Source organism: Podarcis filfolensis (genome assembly GCF_964270895.1).
Source record: "Podarcis filfolensis genome assembly, chromosome: 6".
NCBI classification, from domain to species: Eukaryota; Metazoa; Chordata; class Lepidosauria; order Squamata; family Lacertidae; genus Podarcis; species Podarcis filfolensis.
The window spans coordinates 80,752,403-80,760,419 of NC_139609.1; the positions used below are offsets into that span (position 1 = coordinate 80,752,403).

Below are 8,017 nucleotides of genomic sequence, written 5' to 3' on the forward strand. Positions count from 1 at the left end.
CAGAGGCAAAGGTGGCCAGAGTAGCACATGTAAAGTTTACCTCTGTATGTTATGTTACTTTACACACACATGCACACACACCAACACACCCCTCTCTAACCTCCACACAAACAACATTATTGGAGTTCAAGGGCATATTCCAGCCAAGGAGAACTAAAGAGAAAAAGGAAGCTTCCAGGACAGTGACACTTTCTTTTCTTCCCATGTCTGGGATGATTTTAATCCTTCCAGCTTTCTCCCACACGCCTATCAGATAAGCTTCGCCCTGGGAAATGATGGGCTGCACCTGGTCCTCACTTCTTCTTCTTCCCATTCACCTGAGTGCACCAGCTCCAAATCTCTCCCTCTCCTAAATGTGCTGAAATACATAGACTGAGCGAAAGAGCTCTCGATAAGCAGACATGCGCAGTGGTGCGAGGGGTTAAAACGAGACACCCAGAGCCCTCGCTGGCCACGAAAGCATTTAAGGCAACACATCCCATGTCAAACGATTTCGTTTCCAGCTCCAGCTTTAATTATAAGATGTCATGTAGAATGATGACATAGAGTTATAATAGGCACATATAACACACTAATCTGATATTATATCTTGGCTTTCAACAATAGGCGCAGTGAACCAGCCTAAGCTGCTAACTCGTTCTGGACGCATCTGCAAACTCCACCTAGATACTTATCGGTCTCTTTAATTAAGTGGAGGGAAACATCTCGAGGCCATGCCCATAAAGCCAGACTCCGGTGAGAGCAGAGTCGCTGCAAGCCGCCAGTAACTTCTGACGCCCACAGAGTGGGGTCAGTTTCTGAGCTTGGTCCCAAGGCATGAGGGGGGGGCACTGTGTGTGGTTTCAGAGTGAAAACAAGTCAAAAGCAAGTCAAAAGTGCATGGAAAGAAAGGAGGATGCACCAGAAAAGCACCTGGAAAGTTAGGGGGAAATCCATCATCCAGAAGTCATCGTACTACTTTATTCTTCCTTGGTCTGAGCACACCTGGAATACTGTGTCCAATTCTGGGCACCACAATTTAAGAAGGATGTTGACAAGCTGGAACATGTGCAGAGGAGGGCAACCAAGATGATCAAAGGTCTGGAAACCAAGCCTTGTGAGGGACGGTTGAAGGAACTGGGTAAGAGGAGATTGAGAGGAGATATGATCACCATCTTCAAATATCTCAAGGGCTATCACATGGAAGAGGGAGAAAGCTTGTTTTCTCCTTCTCTGGACTCAAACCAATGGCTTCAAGTTGCAAGAAAGGAAATTCCGACTAAACATCAGGAAGAACTTTCTGACAGTAAGAGCTGTTCGCATTGGAACAGACTCCCTCGGGAGGTTGTGGACTCTCCTTCCTTGGAGGTTTTTAAGTAGAGGTTGGATGGCCATCTGTCACTGATGCTTTAGCTGAGATTCCTGCATTGCAGGGGGTTGGACTAGATGATCCTCAGAATTCCTTCCAACTCTACAATTCTATGATTATATAATTCTATGATTCCAGTTATTCCTGAAGGTGTGCCTCCACCCCATTGTTCAGCCCAGACACTGAGGTCCAGCTCCAAGGGCCTTCTGGCAGTTCCCTCACTGCGGGAAGTGAGATTACAGGGAACCAGGCAGAGGGCCTTCTTGGTAGTGGCGCCCGCCCTGTGTAACACCATCCCTCCAGATGTCAAGGAAATAAAGAACTCTTTGACGTTTAGAAGACATCTGAAGGCAGCCCTGTTTAGGGAAGTTTTTAATGTTTGATGTTTTATCAGCCTGATGGGTGGGGTATAAATAAATTATTATTATTATTATTATCATTGATTATTTTCCATAAACTGCTTACAGGTTCTACTTACAATCCGGGGGTATATACATTTTGTGACATAAGTAAAATAAACTCAGTGCATTCGTGCTGGGGCAGTTAAGAGGAATCCTCATCCTAAATCTGATCCTATGCACCTTATCAGAGCCTTTTTCATCCCAAGGGCCACATTCCCTCATGCACAACCTTCCAGGGACCACATACCAGTGTTGCATGGTCCTTGATGCAAAAGCCGGCAGAGCAATGGACATGATCCTTACCTTTGCACCATAGCCTACATTCCACCTGGTCACAAGTCTGATCTTTCTACCCACCCACATGCCTCTCCATTCTCCTTCCAGGCAAGCAAGAGGCATTATCGCATTTTACAAGCAGCCAGTGATCACTGGGTGGGGCAGTGGAGCTTGCCTGATTTCCCATCGCCGACTTCAGTGTGGTGCACCAGGAGGGATTGCAGGAGGGTTGAGGGGGTGGTGAGGTCAGTGTGGTGCAAACGCAGTGGCAGAGCCAATCAGGAATGTTTGCGCTGCACTGACCTCAGCATCGCCTTCTGCTTTCCCGCCAAGTATCCCGCAGTGATGCAGGTGACAGGTGAAGAAAGCGCCACCGGACCACCAACCACTTCTGTTTATGCGCACATTCCAAGCCAAGGAAAAGGACTCAAGGAGGGTATGGCCTGTGAGAGGGGGTGTAGCCTGTAGAGAGTCCTGAGGACCAAGTACAGAGGCCTGGGGATCTGCATTTGGCTTCTGAGCCAGGGGTTCTCCACCCCTAATATTCACAGAGGGGGAGCTAATGTTTCCCAACTCCAGTTTCCGGCATCTTTGGCTATCGAGGGTCAAACTACACATTGTGCAGTTATGTTTACTATTATTGTTGTTAGCAATAACATTTGCACTCTCTCTCTCTCTGTGAATTTTCTGTGGGGAAGGTCACAGTCTGGAGAGGGCAGGGGGAAAGATTTATCTGATAAACTTCCCCTTGCAATCCAAGTAACAATAAGCATTGCACATATAGTTGAATCCAAAGGCTGTAAGACTGGTGAGCCCGTGTGGTGTTGTGTTGAGAAGGACGGATGGGGACTGAAGATGCAGGTTCAAATCCCTAGGGGTAAAGGGACCCCTGACCCGAAGGTCCAGTCGTGACCGACTCTGGGGTTGTGGCGCTCATCTCGCTTTATTGGCTGAGGGAGCCGGCATACAGCTTCTGGGTCATGTGGCCAGCATGACTAAGCCGCTTCTGACGAACCAGAGCAGCGCATGGAAACGCCGTTTACCTTCCCGCAGGAGCGGTACCTATTTATCTACTAGCACTTTGACGTGCTTTCGAACTGCTAGGTTGGCAGGAGCAGGGACCGAGCAACGGGAGCTTACCCTGTCGTGGGGATTTGAACCGCCGACCTTCTGATCGGCAAGTCCTAGGCTCTGTGGTTTAATCCACAGCGCCACCCTACTCAGCCACATATTAGGGAATGTTATTCTGGGTGACCTGAGCTTAGCCACTCTCTATCGACCCAACCCACCTCACAGGGTTCACAACGAGTAAATAACAGTTTGCAACAGTTACATCCAATGCTTGTAAGCTGATTTGGTGTAGTATATTTCCCAGATGGAACCTGATCATTGGGCACCTAGTCTGGGAATGGGTTTCATGAGCATTGATCAGATTCAAGCACTATGGCCCAGAGGAACCAGGGGGAAGCTTGCTCCCTGGTTTTCTCCACATAGGTGGGGCAGATAGGAAAGAGGCATTGTCCAGTTTGACCCATAAATGGTCATTCGTGGGTCTCTTTGTGCTGGTCAACACATGCATGTTCATCACGACTACAACATCAAGTGACGATCAGCTGACATGAATGAGCCATCACAGACTTAGTCCCGTTAATCACCACATACAGCCCTGCAGATGCAACACTTTTCAAAGGAGTCATGATGCCATGCATTCAGGGCCAAACTGCACATTACATGGAAAACTTGTGATTCAATTTCAAATCTTCCTTAAACAAAACAGAGAAATACTGCAGCGGATGAGGGTGCAACTGCAAATCTGATCACAGCAGGAGAAGGGTTGTTTAATTCTTCGCATATGTGTCATTTCCTTCCAGCTGCTGTTTGTACCACTGGAGGAGGGATAGAAGCTCCACAGCTGCATTTCATTGCAGCTGAAAAATAATAATAATTAACAGATTCAATCCTGGTTCTTCTACATTCATGCATAGTTTGATCCTCAGCTGCCTGTTATCAAGCGTACAAGACTCAAGTGTTGAGAAATCAAGTACCATATTTTTCACTCTATAAGACACACCAGACCACAAGACGCACCTAGTTTTTGGAGAAGGAAAACAAGAAAAAAAATATTCTGAATCTCAGAAGCCAGAACAGCAAGAGGGATCGCTGCACAGTGAAAGCAGCAATCCCTCTTGTTGTTCTGGATTCTGGGATAGCTGCGCAGCCTGCATTCGCTCCATAAGACACACACACATTTCCCCTTACTTTTTAGGAGGGAAAAAGTGAGTCTTATAGAGCAAAAAATATGGTAGCCTGCTCTGCGTTTTTTAAAAATTATATTCATTATTAAATATATATCTCACGTTTCCTCCAAGCAGATCAAGGTGGCACTCTCCCCCTCCCCATTTTATTCTCACAACAAACCTGTGAGGTAGGTTAGGCTGAAAGGCAGGGACTGCCCCAAGGTCACCCAGTGAGCTTCAGAGCTGAGTGGGGATTTGAACCCAGATCTCCCAGGAGACAGGTTCCACGGTTCAACACTAACCACTCTGGCTCTCTCTCTAGATGTGTGAATTGACCCGCCTCTGATGATTGCAATATCAAGTGACAACAGGCATATGTGAACAGGCAATCTCTGATCTAACACACCAAAGTTGAAACTGTCACCCATTTTGCATTGCCTCAATTGCAATATTTTTAGTTGAGTTAGCTTTCTGACGTTGGGTCTGTTCTGGATGAAAGCAAATGGATGATACACTGCATGGGAAAGAGGGTCAACAACCTTGTTTTGCACGTTTGTTTTGTAATTGCGAGACCTATAAAAATACAATGGAGCAAAAGTTTCTTATTGCCACAGTTTTCAGTGAAATCACTTTACAAGTGACAATAATGAAGTGTTGAGCCTTCAAGTGAAGGGCATGCATGTTTGAGCCAATTCCAGGTCTTGGTTTTTATGTGTGAGTGAGCAATCGTGAATCGAGCTATCACAGATATTGCACCACAGACAGGAGATTTCATGCCTCCTTACCACGCCTTCATTGCGATACTCAATTCATAGAATCAAATGGTGCACAATGCAATGATGCACGTGCATTGGTGAATCAGGAGCAAGATATTGCCTTATTTCCCACAGCTCAGCCTTACTGATAAACTTTGACAAGGGAGGTAGGCCCCTCTTGCTTTTTCATTTAAGAGGTACAGCTAAACTTGTACAGTGAGCCTTGTCATACCACAGGCATTGGGAACCTTTGGCCCTCCAGATGTTGCTGAACTGCAACTCCCATCATCCCTGACCATGGGCCATGCTTGCTGGGGCAGATGGGAATTGTAGTCCAACAACATCTGCAGTGCCATATGGGCACATTTTAGACATGCTGTACGTGGGTAGCAGCAAATGCAGTGGGGTGCAGCTGCAGAGCTGCTAAGGTTGAATTTTTGCACAGAAATCATTAAAAATGATTGCCAAGTACTTGCAGTTATTATTATTACAGGGTGAGTCTTTTAAAAGAGGCCCCGTGGAACATGCGTACTCTGTATCCACAGGGCCTCTTTTAAAGGACTCACCCTGTGTTATTATTATTATTAGTAGTAGTATTAAGCATTACAGGCAAACCCATTCGCATGGGGATTGCGTTCTGGGTCATTGCACATTTGCGTAAAATCAGGTGAAATCGGAAACCCATGGAAAAAGCCTGCAAACACTCTGTTCTGCCCAGCCCCCGTTCCGCCCTTTTAGTGACGTTTTAGTGATGTCTTTACGACGTTTCCAGGTCACTTTCGGATTCGGCACATGTGCATGATTGCACAAATATCAGTTGCACCTAAAACAGGAGTTGTCTGCACCTGACGTTTTCAGAGGATGCAATTAAAATTCTTTGCTTTTCCGAAAGCCACTTCATCAAACATAGACTTAAGCTGCCCAGTCCCAAAAAATAATAGCGGATTTGCATTCACCATCCCAAAAACCATATTTTTACGACCCTTGCTGAAGAAATGTGCAAGAATTAAGCTTTGTCTCCTACAATGACACTCCCTAGCAGATCTGCTCTCTTGACACTGGTGTTGCTGCTATTTTGCTGCATGGGGCAGGGTGGCAGTGGGGTCGTGCCATGGGGCTGCACTGGTGGGAGTGCTGCATTGGCAACAGCAGTCTTTCTGGTACAACTGCAGAGCCCCACCCAAGCCCTGTCCAGGTCAGCAGCAATGGTGCCAGTATTAGACAGACAGCACCTTTGCCTCCCACATGCATAGCTACTGGTTCTCCCAGTTTCTGATTGTGCCGATTGTGTACACTGAGTGCCATGGGTCAAAAGGTTGCTTGGAGAGGGAGTTTTCTGCTTTAATTCAGAAGATTAGACTGGATGACCTTTGGGTCTTTGGTGTCTCTGAATGCTGATGGGTTCAAAACATCTGGAAAGCGCCAGGATGGGAAAGGATGCACACCCTAAAGATTTGCAATCCTAGAGCTTGCTTTTGGTGAGAACCCATTTCTGAGCTGCCTGATGTGCAAAGAAGGTCAACTAGTCTGCACAACGTCCACAACGAGGAACCAAGTGTGTGTGGGCAGATCACAGGGCTGCCAACTCACAAGTCTGTCATTACCCTTGTGCTATAGGTGGGTGTTTTCTGCGGAAAAGCTCATGAGCTGATTGTTTGTTTGTTTAAAAGAAGAAAAACCAGGAAGGGAAAGAAGTGACGTTAGCCCCCAAAATACTGCCATAGATCTAGGGTACCAGAGTTAATGCTAGAAATTAATAAATGGTAGCATTTAGATCCCCTTCATGGATCACTGCCTTGCCGGGGCGAAGGGGCTTGAATAACTCAGAGAAGCTATGAACTATGCCAAGCAGGGCACCCAAGATGGACAGGTCATAGTGGAGAGTTTTGACCAAACGTGATCCACCTGGAGCAGGAACCGGCAAGCCATTCCAGTATCCCTGCCAAGAAAACTCCATGGACAAAGACAACAGGCATATAAAAGTTATGTTGCTGGAAGATGAGCCCCTCAGGTCGGAAGGTGTCCAACATGCTACTGAGGAAGAGCGGAGGATAAGTACAAGTAGATTCAGAGCTGATGAAGCGGCTGTGCCAAAGCCGAAAAGTCGCTCAGTTGCGGATGACCCTCTGGTCATCGCCTGGAAGCGAAAGGAAACTCCAATGCTGTAAAGAAAAATATTGCATAGGAACCTGGAATGTAAGAACCATGAACCTGGGTAAGAAGTGCCTGGGTTAGCTTATGCAAACCAGCCTGGCCAGGCTTGCTAAGTGCAGAACTGTAGAAAAACAATGGGGAACCAAGTACAGTGGTACCTCGGGTTAAGAACTTAATTCGTTCTGGAGGTCTGTTCTTAACCTGAAACTGTTCTTAACCTAAGGTATCACTTTAGCTAATGGGGCCTCCTGCTGCCGCTGCGCCGCCGCTGCACGATTTCTGTTCTCATCCTGAAGCAAAGTTCTTAACCCGAGGTACTATTTCTGGGTTAGCGGAGTATGTAACCTGAAGCGTCTGTAACCTGAGGTACCACTGCACTGGGCCATTGAGGGCCATTGGCGAGGCAAAAAGCTATTCCCCCCCCCTTCCAAGGAGTAGACAGAGACAGGAGATTTGGGAGGTTGCCAAGGTAACAAGAGGGGTGTGTGATGTCACAGGAAAATGTGTCCTTTTAGAAATCTAGGAACAAGAAGGAGGAAGTAGGCAGAACTCCATGCAGCACTGGCCGAAGGAGGTTGCACCAAGAGACCACATGCCATGATTGACTGCTGCTTTTTGGTGCCTCTTCTCATAGCAAGTGTTTTAGTGGCTTCTTGCAGCCTGATCCTATGCACATTTACTTAGATGTGTGACATGGAACTCAACAGGGCTGACTCCCAAGTAAATGTGCATAGGATTGCAGCTATGCAGGCCAATCTAAAGTTTGGAATGTGCAGACCACCCCACAGAAATGTCACCAGTCTTGACAACTTTCCTGTTTAAATTATAGTAATTATTTCAATATAT

General features: G+C 46.7%; 1 long non-coding RNA gene across 1 annotated transcript; it reads left to right on the plus strand.

The window, feature by feature from the left end:
- The first annotated feature begins 376 nt into the window (after positions 1 to 376).
- Positions 377 to 4,859, plus strand: LOC310764869. The gene is made up of 2 exons (XR_014549299.1): positions 377 to 4,053; positions 4,315 to 4,859. It is a non-coding gene; the product is annotated as an uncharacterized lncRNA (long non-coding RNA).
- Positions 4,860 to 8,017: the final 3,158 nt, after the last annotated feature.